This window comes from Centruroides sculpturatus, unplaced genomic scaffold (assembly GCF_000671375.1).
Source record: "Centruroides sculpturatus isolate CEXI.00-Female unplaced genomic scaffold, Cexi_2.0 scaffold85, whole genome shotgun sequence".
NCBI lineage: Eukaryota > Metazoa > Arthropoda > Arachnida > Scorpiones > Buthidae > Centruroides > Centruroides sculpturatus.
Genome location: NW_019384798.1, coordinates 1,110,759 through 1,128,600, shown reverse-complemented (window position 1 = coordinate 1,128,600; position 17,842 = coordinate 1,110,759). Strand labels below are relative to the sequence as shown.

The 17,842-nt window shown below is 33.1% G+C and overlaps 1 protein-coding gene across 4 annotated transcripts in view; it reads right to left on the bottom strand.

Annotated features, from left to right (window-relative positions):
* The window catches only part of LOC111629451 (helicase SEN1-like), a 29,587-nt gene extending 11,999 nt beyond the window's left edge, over positions 1–17,588 (bottom strand). Inside the window, exons 1-3 of one of the 4 annotated variants that reach the window (XM_023373357.1) lie at positions 15,492–15,731; positions 14,275–15,409; positions 5,368–5,553 (exon numbers count right to left, since the gene is read on the bottom strand). The gene's annotated coding sequence lies outside the window, so the exon portion shown is untranslated. Of the gene's footprint in view, positions 1–5,367; positions 5,554–7,029; positions 7,858–14,274; positions 15,410–15,491; positions 15,732–17,565 lie in introns of those variants that run through there. The other 3 variants (XM_023373355.1, XM_023373358.1, XM_023373356.1) reach the window with 3 other exon arrangements.
* Between the last annotated feature and the right edge of the window lie 254 nt (positions 17,589–17,842).

The window sequence follows — 17,842 nt, the reverse complement described above, 5'->3', positions numbered from 1 at the left end:
ATTATACATCCATAGGAGTGGTGCACTTATTCTAATAATAAAAAGAGAGAGAGAGAGAGACCACCACACGGCCTTTCTCCCATGATAGAATAATACACTAGCAGACTCACTTTTTATCATGTCACATGAGATGGCGTTAATACAACGAGCGTTCTTAATAGAAACCGCCAAATTGAAGCCAAATTCAAAATTCCACCACTCAACGAGATCAAAAAATAAAACTAAGAATACAGTGGAACCTCGGTATACGACCTTAATCCGTTCCCGATGTTTGGACTTATACCGAATTGGACGTATACCAAACCAACCTTTCCCATAAGAAGTGATGTAAAAATGATTAATCCGTTCTCGGAAATGGCTGTAAAAAAATGGCTGGCTTTAAACACCTCGCTTTCCTGGCTAGTTCCTGCTTGATTTTTCGTGAGATCAGCGTGTATCTTTTTAGCTTTCTCGCAAATAATTGCTTCCGATACGCTGCCTCCAGCACTGTTTTTCAGTTATCCAAAGCAAAAGCAATTTCTCGACATGATCTAATGTCTTCGATCTCTGTTTAGAAATTGATTTAACCCCTTTCGCAACGTTAGCACATTTAATAATGTCTTTATTTTTCGCGATTGTCCATATCGTCGTTCTCGGAATACGGTAGGCAACAGTTAAAATCTCGAACAAGCGTGCCACCTTCGTATTTTTCAACAATCTCTTTTATCAGTTCCATTGTAATTCTAGTAATTTTTTTTTAGTTTTCTGTCGCTTTTCATTTGCCTTTTTGCGATTCGTGATTAATAAAAATAATAAAATTTTATTTACGAATTAAAATCAGAAGAAATTTAACAAAGTTATAAACCGTTGCACCGCGAACGTCTAGTCTGGTCTAGTTACTCTAGTACATCGATAGTGCTACTTGTTCATTGATGGCGCGTATCATTGAATTATGTCGTATACCGAGCAAAATTTGTTTCGTCCAAACAGGACGTATACCGAGATATCACTGTATTACGTAAGATGAGATCTATTACCTCCCTACCCGAGTAAGAAATCCTTGACCCCCATCTACCCCAAAATACCTTAAATAATTTATGGACGGCCCCTAACAGCTGGGAAAGTAAAGATAAGGAAAAAGACCTAATGATCCAGTAGGAAACAATTATGAACTGAAGGAGTACGGGAGGTCAGTTTTAGTGCATTGTTGTACGAGAGCATAGGGCTATCGAGGGCGTTACTGTTAACTTACGCGACTTCTTTGTAAAGTTGAGACAAGTGGAAATAGCTTCCCTCCTCGAAAACTTACCATGTGTTATCGATAAATAAGAATAGATAGGATGCACATCCTAATTGAGAAAACGGCTAATACTGATGTTAGACACCCACTGCCCTTTATAGGACCCCTGGGAGGAAACGGATCTATCCGAGTGTAAAGCTATACTCACAAGTCAGTTGTAATTTTTTTTTGTCAGTAAACATGTTAGTAAATTTAAACTTGTCTACAGTATACCGTTTCATTCAAATAATAGCCGCGATTACTATTTTACACCGCATATTTTTTCTACGGTTATTACAGTATTTCCTTTGAGTATTCGTTTAATGTACAGGTACTGTACGTTAAAGTACATAAATATATATATTTATAAAAGTTTTGATTTTTAAAACAAATTATACTTGAAATGATGACTGGCATCTTTCTTTATATGCATTATTTTCTTACTAATGACTTAGAAAGTAACAAAAACATACCCTGAATATTGTATATTTTTACACAATATATATTTCATTTTCTATTAAACTTTGTTAAATAAATAAATATGGTATATCTAGCTACAATATTTATTAAACTTACATTGTTTCACTAAGTTTTCAGAAATCTTCGAATTAATCACTTTGTGGAATTAATTAATGTCGAAAAGTTAGTACAGTAATATATTGCTTTAGGAATATTTCTTTTGCATAATTTATTATAATTATTAATTGTTTAATTAAATTATAAGATATTTAAAACTACATAATTATAAAAGTAATAACAATGATTTAAATCAATAAAAATGATTGCAATCGCGAAAGGAACAGGAAATGGAAATTAGAATTGCGCGTGACTACTTCACTTTTCGTATCGTTCCCACGATTTCGCTATAAACAAGTGCGTTTAATTTGCAAATTTTCAATTGCTTTTAATGTTGCACTTCAGTCAATTTTATATAATAAATTTTTCTTACTCATATCTATAGTTTTACTGATTATAAAAAGATAATCGGGTTAAAAAAGTGACAATCAATACGTGTAATGCAAAAACGGATTCTTTCTTTTTTGTATTTCACTTATATCTAATTTGAAAAATGAAGTAGTATTAAATGACAGTTATTTAAGAATTCTACATTACTTAAATCGATGAACATGTTGCAATGCAAAACATCGGCAGTTTATCGAGCAAACAATTGTTCGGTTCTCATCGCATTGTATTCGTTTATATTATAAACTTGTATTGCGTAACATCTGGACATATTCTTTCAAACGAATAGAGAAAGTTACGAGGTGACCCGGAACTCGTACAGTAAACAATCGTCAATCACCCGGTAACTTCCTCTTCTCCCTTTACAGTTTAATTAGTTGTAACAATTCGACCTTGATCTTTTAATCACTATTTTTTATTACATATAATTTAAATTTTGTTAAATAAAATACATTAACGTTAATTTAATAATTTAAAATCCTGTGAAATTTCTAATTGTAACGAATGAACAGACTTCAGCATTTTAACATTCGTGTGTGAAAGTTCTTAGACTTGAAATTTGTACCGCACTTACAAAATGTGTCAAAGAATTGAATGAAAATTAGTTTTGTTAATGTGCACCTCAAGATTCCTTCATCTTTAATATAAATATTTAAAAAAGGGATTGTTAAATTTCAAAGTAACTTCAAAAATGCTTACTTCAAACCTGTAACTGGAAGATATTTAGTATGACATCTGTGAAAAGTAACAATACACACATATATATACAGTATGTTATTACTCGGACAAACTGAAATCCTCTTTCAATTTATGTATATACAGTATATAAATTAAAAGTCAAACCTATCTATAACGGAACCTGTCCAACGCGGAAACGGAAACGGTACAAGCCTACCATGTATAAATCATAAAAAAAAACTCAAAAAATACAATACACATACCCAATACAGAACAGTAAAATATGACTATTGTATTACAGTAATTATATCGGGATTTAAACGGAAAGTTTTTGCGCATTTTTTTTAACATCTGTTTTTACTTAACATAAAAATGTGATGTGATTATAAATTGTGAAATTTAACACATTATTCCCGATGTGTGAGAGATTGTATTCTTTGTTTTAAAGCTTATTTTAAAACATTTTACAACATTTCTTTTGAATAAAATCAAGACGAAATGTCTTCATATATAATGCACATCGCGCATATTATGCATGCTTTTTAAGTTTCGTAAAGGATATTACGCTATACAAAACAATAAAAAATGCTCGTATACGGGGAAGATTCTTCTGAATAATGTCAAATGTGGTTCTGAACCTTTTTCGTTCGGGAAGTTTTGAACTAAAGGATACAAAACGTATGGGCTCACAAAAGGTGTTGAAGAGAAATTGCGGGAAGAAATTGGAAGGAAGGAAGGTAGCTGTAAGGATATTTTATTTTTAAACTCATTTCTATCTTAGAGAACTTTTTTACGGATGAATTGAATGAAAAAATTAAAGTTAAAATAAAAATATTTGTTATTAACCGAAACTTTGTTCTAGCGGGTGGTGATTATTCTGTCGGGTACAACTGTATTCGATTAATTCGATTTTGATACACGCGATAACATCGAGAAATTTATTAATCGCATTAATCAAGAGATACCTATAGTAATTAAAATTTATCAAGTTTTTAAAAATAATTTTAAAGCGAATATATAGATAGTACCTGTTAAATGAAAAACGTAATTTACACGCGATTTGCATAATTTCTAACGCATCGTGTCATGCAACAACACATTCGCCTTATCACATTATTCAATGGAATATGCGAATAAAGTTAATCACATTATATTCGCATATACCGTAAACAGTTATGTAATATCTGAATAGATTATTTCTACGAAATAAAGAAGTGATCCTATATCCATACCAGACGTGTCAAATAAACAATTAGCAACTTTATCTTCCCTGGACACTTACTTTACTGTTCAAAGTCGATGTTTGGTGTCGTAAATCAGAGGGAATGGTTAAAAAAATTACTTTAATTAGGTTTATTTGCTAGCAATTGTCCCAAAAAAGGCTAATAAAGTTCGACTTTCCCCGGCTCTGTTTGTATATAACAGAGGGAAAGAAAGCATGGCAATAGATAATATAATAGATAATGGATGTGGGTGGGGGGCACGATTTTGGTCACCTATTTCAAACTTAATAACTCCTGTGTTTTTCGTCGAAAATTTCTGAAATTTTGCAGGGAGTTTCTGTATTAGGGGATTAATGCTATTAAATTTTGGTAATTAAAGATCGAGGGGTGAGGAGATAGAGGTTGTCGTGTGTCGTATCTCGAGTAGGGTCGAACCTAATAAATTTTACTCTTTACTAGCATTTATAATTTTTTTTTTTTTATAAAACTCATCCTTCTCCTCAGAATTAAACTTTATCTTTATTAATTATATAAAGTTTTTTTAAATAAAATGTCATAAAAAGATGGCAGTTTTAATTAAATATTTTTAAAAACTTTACATCACAAAACAGCGTAAGTTAAAAAAAAAGAATTATTAATTACGAGTCGATGGCAGAATTTATTTTTGTTTTTCTTTTGAAATGTTGTCAACAGAGCAAAGGACAACATTCCAGAATGTAAAAACACATGGCACTTAAAATTTATTGTGTAGTGCACGTGTTCGTGTTGTATTGCAAATGACACGAATGCCCTCTCCCGTAACGGCTTGAGAAAATAAACACAAGTGAAAGGTGAAGATTTCATACTAAAACACCATCTACAACAATGACGAAAGACAATACTCTCGTATCATTTATGTTAAATTTAATTACGGTTTAGCTCTTTTTTAGTAAAGTTTAAAAACTATTTTTGGCATTTAAGTCTAAAATAAGTGAAATAAAGCGATTTGACAAATGGCAGGAAGTTATAAAATTTTAAAAAGGGGTTTAACTTGTCGCCAATAGATACAGTATAACCATTTTCTTCGAAAAATATTTTAATTACGACTCTAATTCATCTGTAAGAGTATGGTTACAATTCGAAGGTAATTTAGCGTAATATGCAAATTTTGTCTATAGTCACATTTAAAATTATAATAAACTATTATATAACTAAACATAATATATATTTTATATCAATTAGAATATTATCTGTTTAAACATTTACCTGTCAATTTCCAGAGGAGCTAGATGAACCATAAGATGACGGTAACTGTACTGTTGAGTTGTTCTGAGGGACTGTTGCTGCACGAATCTCGTTCGAAAAGTGCTTCCAACCCCTAAGTAGTGTAATGGTAGGTGTCGGACGTTTCCACTTATGGCTAACCGTGGTCAGTCAAAGGTGACGACGCCTCTAACGAAGAAGAGCATGAAACAATGGATGTGAAGTCGGTTTAAAAATTTAAGGAAATGAGTGAGATAAGTGTTAAGATGATGTTAATGGAAGTATTTTATCTGTTGAAAGAACGAGACTCGTTAACAAACCACTTTGACATATTTGCATGCCACAAATGTCCCATTTGCTAAACTTTGGGATATTTTTTAACAATAAAAAATCAGGGAAAAAATAGAAATAAGATGAATTTCAATATAATCATTAATAGTATCGTAGATAAAATTTAAATCAAATACTGTAATTTAAATTTAATTTAATTTAAATTACTTGAATGTTATGTGTACTCTGTCTCAGTATAGTCAGATTTAGGGAAAACTAATGCTAAGTACTTTTAAGTACAATTGAAGAGAGTTTGTATTTCAAGAAAAGTTTTAATTAAACAATTCTATGTGTTATAAGTAATAGATATGTATATATATCCATGGTGCGGCTTACTTTATATTACTTTTAAAAAATCAATTTTTCAAAAATATTTCCTCAAAATTGATGAAAAAACTTTATGGGTTAATTGTACATAAATAATTGTACATAAATGGGAGGAGCTAAAGGGAAAGAAAACAAAAAGAGGGGGAAACGGTCTAAAAATGCCTTAGGGGACATAACATCAACACTGGGCAGATGTCGATCTAAAACTTAAAACAGGTTAGTTAACCATTGTATAACTATTGTAGTAATTTACCGATGTAATAATTAAATTTACCAAATTTATAGAAATGTAAAACTCCTGAAGAGGGGTGCAAATTACAAGAAAATATTGCACTCGAAATGTATAGAAAATAAGTAAATAAAGAATACAAAGATAAGCTTTTGTCTCTGATTAAATGCGGTCCAGGCAAAAAAAACGGGGGTTATTTATGTACAATTAACCCATAAAGTTTTTTCATTAAATTCTATGTGTATTGAGTAATTTTTTGGGTCAACGTTTGACCCAAAAAATACGAATATTCGTAAATAAAATTTACGAATATTCCATAAACATGAGATGCATTAAACTGTTTACGACTCACCTGAGCTTTTATTTTATAATCTAAATATACGAAAAATATTTCAATTTAATTTATATTTCGAATATAAAATGACATAATCATTAGCAGAAAATATTTCCGAAGGAAAAAATAATAATAATAATAATCTGCGTGTAGCCTAAACAGTATTAGGATTCATACTTATAAGGGTAAACAAAATAAATTTAATTAAAATCAGCTAGTTTTATTAAACCGAAAATTAATTTCTAAAATAGCGTACTCATGGAAAGTAAAGCTTTAACAATTTATCGGGAAAAATTCTACAATCTTCCTTCTCTGAATTAGGCTATATAAAATGGCCACAAATAGCATGTTTATTTTAATTGTTTAACTGATTTATATGTTATATTATAGTTACTAATTTCTAGATTTGATCAAATAAGTATATTGTAGGGTAGCCTACTCTTACCTTGGATCCTAAGAGAAAAGTTTGCTCTGGCTCCTTATATAACAGAGGGGTATCCAGACTGGTGTGCAGTAATTGGTAGTCTATATAAAAATGTTCATCTTATGTCTAGATAACTAAAGACGTTCTTCGTTGACATTAATACGAAGAACAAAAATGCTGCAAACATTCCAATTGACACTAAAGCTTGTTTAAATAATTTTTCATTACTTAAACATAATATGATATCTTTGAATCTGATATAGGTAGAGCTTTCGTTTATTTATACAGTAGAAGCAAAATCATCTTATAGTTTATATAAAATCTCCAGAGTCAAGATCACAAAAATAGATATTACTATTGTATCAAATTTGATAAATAATTTCATAAATTCTAGAATTTAATTACGATTAACGGGTATTATAAATAAAGAATTTTAAATTATATTTATTAAATTACACAAAGTTGATAGCAATAAATGAAGAGAAATTTAATTTATCTTATTTCTTTGGGGGGGCTACTTTTTACCTGAAGCATTTTTTTCACTTTGCCAGAAAAATTCTTTCGTTTTGTAAGTGATTCATCTAAAAAAATATTTATAAAACTGTTTTATGCCCGAAGTTCACATAAAATTTGAAAGAAATATTCTTTATTTTTATTGTATTGAAAATTTATTTTGCTTATATCCATGGGACAAAACGTTAAAAAGCGTAATACGATTAGTGACTAGTATGATTTCTTATTTCCCAGTGTTTTGCTTGTCCCGGGATATAATTAATTATTTTTAAGATATAAAATAAATCTTAAAATCGAATGATATAATTATTTTTCATTTTTAAGTAACTTAGTACGTCTTGCAATCTCCAAAATAATATTAATAATGCTGTGTAAAATATGTATAAAAAATTACTTTTGAGTTACGTAGAAATTTTTACAAATAGAAAAAAAAATGAACTTAGATCAAACTTCTAAGTTAGAAGGTAACTTTTGTTATTTAAATAAAACACAATACAAAATATTATTGTAAATTTTTATAATAAGATTTTAAAAAGCAAAGATGGTCGATACTCCGATCACTCAATTTGGTTCTTATTTTAGTAATGAAAAGTCCTGCTACCGAGAATGCCCTTTTCGATTCAATTGATGTGAGTGGAATCGACTTTAATACGTTTAAGAGAAGACAGATATTGTGTTTCTTCACTTATAGCCTGGAAGATTTCGAGTTCGTTTTCGAGATTGTAGTACTTCTTTTGCTCTCTAGTATTCTTGATTTTTCTACCTCGACTGCTTTAATAGAAACATCAAGCTTATAGCCTGATAATTCTGCAATTCGTTTGGCTTTAATAATCAGATTTATGAAGAAAAGCTTCATACTTGCATACTTCGTACTCGTTTGTATCCTTGCTCAATTTGCACAACCTGGCATAATGCAATTTTCGAAGCTACTGGGCATGGTTAAAAATTAAGACAGCGTCAGTACAATTATTAGAGATATTACAGGTTCTGACAAGTAAAGAATTTTCAGAGTCCTGTCACAAATAGGCTACATATTGATTATTGACAATCTATGACATGTCATAATAAGCAAAAATTTAAAAAACCAATAAGCAGGCTTAAAATTAATAAATACCAATGTATTCTGACAGTTTATGGATTAATAATTATACTTTCTATTTGCAAAATTTCCTCAACTTTAACACAAAGTAAGAAAAAAGTAAACTTTTAAAAAACTTGCGGGATTTTCCGGAATGAGAAGAATTTTCCGGGTTAAAAACAGTCTGGATCTTGGATTTCCCGGGATCCCATTGTAGAAACCCTAATCACTAAGGATGTGTGAGATAAGCAGTGGGTCAGGGGTTAATCTGGTACTGACCACTTAATCTGCACAGGCTGGTGAAGCCCGATCTCGGAGTCGTTCGAATGGCTAGGAGGGCAAAACGAGTGGGGAGTGCGTAGGTAAGTCGACAGGTTTCCTCGGATAGACAAGAGACAGGGTTTAACAAATAACAAAATAAAGGTTTATTCTATAACTAAAGTTAATTTATAGGAGTATACATAAGGAAGTTACAGACTTAATGCTTAAATGTGGATAACACAAATCTGTCTATAATGGCGATCTACCTAGTCACTATACCGCGGGAGAGAGTTTACAAAGGCTCTAGAGTGAGAGAGTTATAGTGGCGGTCAGGTATACATTATGTTGGATGACGGTATGCGACGATCATTCTGGACTATGGAAGCTGGCTGGCTGTCACAGGCTTATGTCTTCTACCGGCTTCTCCTCGGACAGGACTAGGACGGGAGACACTGTATTCAGACCTTCCAGATGATCGCGCGGAGGGACGATCGTTTTTATACGATCGTCGTTGGCACAGAGCCAACAGGTCGTTCACTCGTTATGACGACTAATTAGCACGTGCACGTAGATTAATTAACAAACGGACGATGACTTGTCTTCCTTCCTACCTTGACATCCTCTCTATTTCCGTTATAACTTGCGATAAATTATTTTTTCATCCTCTAATGTAAAAATATGTTAAACTCAAAAATTTACGCCCTGTAAACCCTCGGGCTCACACATGCAATGAGGTACGGGCAGCATCGGGTGACACCGTCAGAGGGGATGTCACCAAAATGACTCTCTATAAAGTTTTTGTACAGTGTTCAGGTAGAAATTTGTTATTACTTTTACTTTCCGGCTGTGATGTATACATAACAAGAGAAAATATGGTTATCGTGTCAAATTTGACTTTCCGAGTTTTTGCAAATCTCCACGTTTTGAGACCTCCTAAACCCAGAAAAGTAAGAAAAAAAAAATTCTGTTTCCGTGGATATATGTATGTATTCAGAGCCGGTCCTGGTAGGTGCTGCATGCACACAGGCGGCCAAATCCCGACAGTACCGATAGTGGTCAATGTCAAATGCCTCTTTTGTCTTATCACTAGTATACCTCAAAGGACGCGACAGGGTTATAAATTTTAAATTTTTCTCACCATAGCTATAAGAATCTAAATATGTTAAAACTTAATAGATTGTCTGTCATTTGTTTTCTAACTAATACGTTGTAGGGCCAGGTGTCCACGGGAATTTCCAAACTTTACACCTTTTCAGTCCTTCTCATTGAACTGGAAAAATTCCTGTCTTTATTACATCTAATAATACGAAGAAATCAGTCCCCACTGTACTCTGCTAAAGATAGGTTCAGTTATGTCCCTAATTCAGTGTTGCCGGATCTGAAGGTTAAAAAGTAGCGTGGTTGTGCTCCAAAAGTAGCGGATTTGAACTGTTTGTAGCCGAAACAATAAAAATGAATTATTTTGCAACTATGCACTTTTACTAATGAAATAAGTTTGTAATATATGTATATACATACACAGGGTGTATCAGAATGACGTTTTAAAAATTTGGGGATTGTAGAGGATGAAATTTTGAACGTTTTGATATAAGGAACCTACAGCCGGAAATGAGATACGTATAAAGTTTCTACTGCACTTTGCACGTTCTATGAGGTCGGTATGCTGAATGAAACAGCAGAATACAGTATTTATGACAAGTTTTATTGACAAAACAGTAGAGTACAATCAAACTGTACATCGAATCAGTGGCTGCACTACTTTAGAGTAAATGTTCAGTGTGACGACCACCAACTTCGTTACATAATGTGCAACGACGAACCATGTTTTGTCCGACTCTCCGTAAGATGCCACGCTCCCCTCTGATGGTATTAAATGCTGTAAAGATGCGCTCCGTAAGCTTATGAACTGTTCCTACAGGTGTTGCGTACACAAGGGACTCACGTTGACTAGCTGTGTGTTTACATCACAACGCCAGTGGATGCAAGGGGTGACCTGAAGAACGACAAGCACTGAGTACACAACGTCCTGTACACAGGCTCAGTTAGACCACTGTAGTTGTGTGTTTACAGTCTTTCATCCGCAGCAATAACATGACGTCAATGGATGGAAGGGTAGCTACCAAAGTGAAGGGCGGTCAAGCACTTCCTACCGCTGTAGACACTTTAGTTCAAATTTCCGATTATAGGTTCCTTATACCAAAACGTTCAAAATTTCATCCTTTACAATCCCCCAAATTTTTAAAACGTCATTCTGATACACCCTGTATATGGACATTCGGTGTATCTGCATCAATTTTCTCTAAATCAAAGCGAGTCATTCGCAGGCGAAGCGATTCATTTTTTGAACTTAGAGACTTAGCGACTGCGGCTTTTCTTTTCAGTTTTAAGGCCATCCTTTTCCATTGTATCAAGAACTGTTGTATCAAAATTTAATAACTTTTGGATCACTTATTGGGAGAGAAAATTGGCAATTCCAACAGGATAATGCTTGTAGTAGACAATCCACAATTTCACAAGCAATGTCGCCTCCGTGCTTGTGAAGTTGTGGATTGTCTACTGGAGCGAACGACTGATGGAAAACGAAAGCAAAGTATCTTAATCTTTGTTAAACGTTGCAACTTTATTTATATACTTAAGTGTAATGAAATTAAATAAAACTTTATTACTTTTGTATAATACAATAAGCGTTTTGCGATTTTATATATGAAAATTAAAAAAGTAGCGTATTTTTAAGATTTGTAGCCTGAAGATAATTATCACTAGCCCAAAAAGTAGCGTGTCGCCCAATTTGAAATTTTTGTAGCGAGGGCACTTAAAAAGTAGCCCAATCCGCTACTTGTAGCCCAATCTGGCATCATTGCCCTAATTCCCCAATCTCTTAGCCTAATTATTTAAATACTTCTTAAGTAGAAATACATTGAAACCGGTTACTTTGTACTCGAATATTTGTAGTCTTGGGAAAGAAGTGGAAACAAACTTTTAACATAAATCTTAAATTTAACCAAAGAAATCGTGTTGGATTAGAACTTTTGCTTGATAAAGAATAAACAACAGGTACTGTTTTCATTTTGTGCTTATTTATTTTAATTTAGCGTAAATCAGTGGTTCTCAACCTTTTTTGTTGATATACCCCATTAGCCCATTAGTTGTTTCTCAAGTACCCCTTATATTTTTGTATGTAAATTTTATAATTACTGCGTTTAATGTATACAGTCCTTATAACTGAGCGCCATAAAAAACTAACTCTAACTAAAAGTGAATTACTTATTTTGCGTAAATAATAATAAATCTAATCAAATACATACATTTATTTATTATTATTTGATAAGTATATTATATGAAATCACAGAAGTCATTCTAATCTAAATATATAAAATTGCTTGTCCTGATGACTGACTGAATGAATCACTCACTCACTAATTCATCATCGCCCAGAGCAGACCGCTTAACCTAAAGAGATGAAATTTGGTAGACAGTTAGGGTACGTCATGGAAACGCACACTAAGAAGGGATTTTTCGAAATTCCCCCGCGGGGGAGAGATAGAGCATTAAGGCTTAACCGGAAGAATGGCTTCTACTGTACTATTTTAGATGCAATTTTTTGTTTTTATCTGCGTTTTAGTAGGGTACGCCATGGCAATGCACAATAAGAAGAGATTTTTCGAAATTCTCCCACGGGCGGGAGAGGGAGATGATTTAGTTTTCATCGAGTACTTAGGTGTATTAAATTAATAATATTTCAGATATTGTTATAAATATTTTTATATATTTCGATTTTTCATCCAAATGTTCGAACCGTTTTAAATTCGAATTTGTTATTGCGTATTGGTTCGATTATAGAACGATTGTAAACGTCCCAAAAAATTGATCAAATTGAATATAGTTCGTTTGATTCTCGGCAATTCTCATCATTGTCAGCGGTAGGTGTTATATAACAATTACTATAGTTGTTAAAATACTGAGTATAAATGGGGTTGCTTGCAAAGGTTTCGCGGGCGAAGTCGCGGGTAACAGCTAGTACATGCATGAATTACATTTCCTAAAAATAAATAATTATAATTAACAATAAAGAAAATTTTTTATTCTACAATAATTTCTAACAAATTGTAATGGGATATTTGTTGCGATAAACCTTCAGAAATTTTTTCAAAATTTGGTTCCCACGTTGTTAAATATAGATTATAATTGTGTACTGACCTTGAAAGTATTAGCTGCGAATTTATAACGTGCAGAACAATACATGAATCTTTCAATTTTTGTAACTAAATGTGACATCTAAATTTGCTATAAATATCAAGTAATGAGCGCATGCAGTGAGACGCATTGCATGGTGGGGGTACAATCCAGGCCTCATTATTCCTAATACCAGTAGTCCAGTAAAAACACAAAAAGACCCAATCTTATCGAGCAATAATTATAGAATAGAAAAAAATTTTTCTATTCTATAATTATTATTTACCTATTATAATTTAATTACCTATTATACCTAATTATAATTTACGTAAAAATTTAGTTAGTCTAAAAATGTAGTTAGTCTTGTAAAATGACGGTTTAACCGACTCGGTTAAACAGTAATTTTACTAGACTACATGTTCACTCAGCACTAATGGCACAAATAGACAGGCAAATCAAGTGTTATCCACTTGATTTGCCTGTCTATAAACAAGTTGTTTAGACTGTTAAAAGGGAAATCGGTGTTCACACAGGGATATTTTAAAGCAAATTTTTGTTATTTCTTGTTTCTTGTGTTAATAATTTACAGCAAATTGATTAACATACGCCATTTTATAATGAAAGTTAGATGTACCCCTTCAATTTATGCTCGTACCCCCAGGGGTACATGTACCCCCGGTTGAGAACCACTAGCGTAAATGAACCGTCGGTACCCACGTTTTAGTAAGGTTTGGATAGTTATAGGAATTTTATGAGTTGTCCATAAATGACGTCCACACTGGAAGGGGAGGGAGAGGTTATGACAAATCGGACAAGGACAAGGGATGTCGGCAGGGCCGCCGTAAGCGGGCGTGCAAGGCGTGCAAGGCGTGCACCGCACGCGGGCGGCACGTCCAGGGGGCGGCAAAGAGCCTTTCTGGCAAGCTCAGCATAGGTAATCGTAGTTAAACAGGGGGCGGCATAATCGGTATTGCACACGGGCGTTCAAACAGCTAGCGGCGCCCCTGGATGTCGGACAAGGGGTTGAATTTCAATGGACGTCCAAAGAGGGGAGGGCATTACGGAAACTTGGACAATGGGGGAAAAAGTAAATATGGTAATTATACAGTTTAAGGAAATATGAGATTTTTTTAATTATTTTTTTAAAAGGGACGTATATTTAATAGACATTCAGAAAACGCATAACATTTTTCCGATCCACATATAAAATGCTATAAACAAAAAATTATAGGACTACTTACCAATTATGCCCCGCTCAAAACGCCATTGCTTAAGTTTGTTTTCGTCGCGGGGCGGCACATTAGACGGCGGACGCGTACGAAACGTGTCACGTGACATTTCTCGATGCCCTCTGTTCACGCGATTACCCTTTCCTCTCTGCGTCTGACATGCTCCTGATAACTTTTTCTTCTCGCAGAAGAATTCGCTGACGTTTGGAGACATCGTTAATAGAAATATTAAAACATCATTCCATTTTAAATATGGATTAAAATCAACATATAACAACGTATGATGATTCGATAAATAACTAATAATTCTAATCTGCTTTTAAATGGCCTAATCATGTCTTACGCAAAATTTAGTTACAGTATATTTATTTACATCAAGACAATAGACATCTTATATTGCATTTGACTGATATTTATCATCATAATATATATCATGATAGAATAATTGTCGTTAGCGAGCGGTTTTACCTTTGTTGTTTCGTATAGTTATTCGTTATCTATTATTATTAATATCAGGAACACATCAGAGATGCGAGCGAGAGAATAGTCATGTGACCAGAGGGCATTAAGAAATGTCACGTGACACGCTTTGTACGCGTCCGCTGTCCAATGTGCTGCCCCGCGACGAAAACAAGTTTAAACAATGGCGTCTCGAACCGAGCACAATCAGTAAGTAGTCCTATGATATTTTGTTTATAGCACTTTTATATACGGATCAACCGACAAAATGTTATGCGTTTTCTGAATGTCTATTAAATATACGTTCTTTAAAAAAAATAATTTAAAAAACTCTTATTCCCTTAAACTGTATAATTACAATAAATATTTCACGAAGAATACGAAAGTAATTTATGGATAACCCCTTACATATTCGAAAAAAATATATAGTTTATGTAAGCAAAGACTTATTACTATTATAGATACATTCAGATATGTCAGATAGGAGAACAAAACGTCAGTCTGGTGCGTTTTATCGCAAGTGGAAGAATGAACATTATAAGGAAAACAGAAAACTACAAAGATCCATGCTGAAATTCGTAAAGTTGGACGATGCTGACCCGACAGCATCAACAGCCACTTCGGAATTCATTTCAGATAATAATGACGGAATGGAAGGTGAAAAATAATATATCGAACCAAAATTTGACTAAAGAATAATACAAAAAATTGATTATTCAAATAAATAAACTATTCTAACGCGAACTACGAAATATTTCGAGAGAGCTTACACTGAAATATTCGATATTCCTGTCCTTGCAATAATGGACGTGATGAGAGAACCTTTTCTCGGAAACGAAGAGTTTTCAATACCATCCCATAAATATCATTATGGGATGGGGCACCAAAGCAAAGGCGGGAATCAAAAGGAACTTAATGAATTGGCTACACAGTCTGTGGCTATTGACATATGGATAAGGACAAAAAGCGCGGGAAAGAGGTGATCTTTACCTTATATACAGTAGGTGAAACGAATCGTGGACAATGGGGATTATCCACGATTCGTTTCACACACGGTTCCTAAGGGAACTACGAAGTGTTATTGATACTTTCACTTCTGAAGGAACAAAGTCATTTCTCTAATGATTCACGGGAAGTATGAAGATGGCAAGAATGATAAAATTTCTATCTTTTTATAGCTTTAAAAATATTCTGAAGTATTGACTAAAACTCTCTTTTAAAAGTATAAAAATGTTCCCTATCAAACTTCCGGTTCTCACAATTTAGAAAATAATAATTGTGTTGAATTGACGACCGAATGTGATGTAGATACAGGGGATCCTTTAAACTAGTACCAATTTTTAATAATCAGTTATTAGAACGCATAGTTCAGAAGAGACCGTAAAGGTCCCATCTGAACTGAGTTTAACCGTTGAGATCGCATTGCTGCGATCTCAGAAGAAACAAAATTCAAGAAAACTCGTTATGATAAAATTCAATTTACATTTTATCATTTTTATTGAAACTTATTAATCATTTTCATCGGTAAAACATTTCAAAGTGTCGTTTCAATTCTATTTATTTATTGGAGTGTTTGTATTGGATACACGATATTTTTTGTTTTTTCGTCTGGTGCGTACACGAATAAATCGGAAGGTTTTCCGACGCGTGAGCCGGCCACATCCATGCGAGAAGCACGGATTCTCCAAATTTAGCCCATACACTCGCAGCGATTGTCAGAAGTGCGATATTCCCCATTTTTATATATATATTTTAATCCTTTATAATTTTAATTATTTAATTGCTCCTTCCTCTCTTCCTTGGCATGTTGTGAAATTTCTGATAGTTGGATAATAAACCGTTTTATTGTAATTTGTCTTTTTAAATTATTTTGAGTCGATATTAAAATTTGGAAAAGGGGGATTCCTAGATCGGTAAAATAGGCGAATTTCCTCCTACAACTTCGGTTGTTGTTCGGGATACAGTTAAGGTTTTAACAAAGTTCGAGCGAATACATAATTAGCACAAAAAAAAAGTTGAAATAAAGTGATTAAACAAAAATTATTACAAACATCGTAAATAACAGTTCGCAAATGCATATATAGAGATATTTTTTGAAGGGGGGAATGGTCTTCGCAATTTGAAATCGATCGAACACACAGTGATCGAATGCTCGTGTAAACGCGCGCCATCTATCGTAGGATAAATGCCAGAAACCTTTGAGGGAGTGTATTAAAAAACTTCCCAAAGCTTCATGGCAATCGTACTACGCCAGAAACCTTCACGGGAGTATATTAAACAACTTCTCAAAGTTACACGGCAATCAGATAAACTGTGTGGTAATGCATGAAGGACACACACACACACATACATTCATTTATATATATATAGATAATAGCTAGAACTTTTTCTTCTTTTTCGTGCTCTGGAAGCTCTCGGCATTATTTATCAATCAATATCAAAAACATTCACTTGAGATAAATCCAATAACTATTTCGAATATTTTGTACAATTACCTGCAGAAATTAATGCCGATTCGAAAACCTGACATAAGTACACATACTGCCATCTAGCGTGATGACGTCATTTTTTAATTCCTCGAAGATTTTGCTATTTAACTAATTATAATTTAATGTCAGTTCTTCAAATATAATAGTAAACTTCAATAATAGACTTTTCTTTTAGACAGAAAGTATCAATACTAATTCATGTGTCGCCATCTAATGAAGAGAGAGGCAAATAGACAGACAAAAATCCGTTTCAGTTTTATTTAATTAAATTATATAATAAATTAACTATACAATTTAAAAATAAGTATTTATATCACGCAGTAGATTAATATCTATATGATACAGCAAGACAAACCTTGACAGCCGATTGCAGAGACAGAGTTTACATTACACAACGTTTAACAGCAGAACGGCCTCTGGCTGAACCGCAGTTTAAAATGCGTTGCAAAGACGATGATCGTCTATTTCTGAACTATATCCTTTTACAATATCGGTTAATTTATCGATATATTAATAAGAATTACGATAAGTAAATAATCTATATATTTTATTTAATTTCTCAACTATTCTGACAGGTTCTTTCGGTTCGTGAACTATTCTCTGATATCTCGAAATGAATTGACTTAATAATT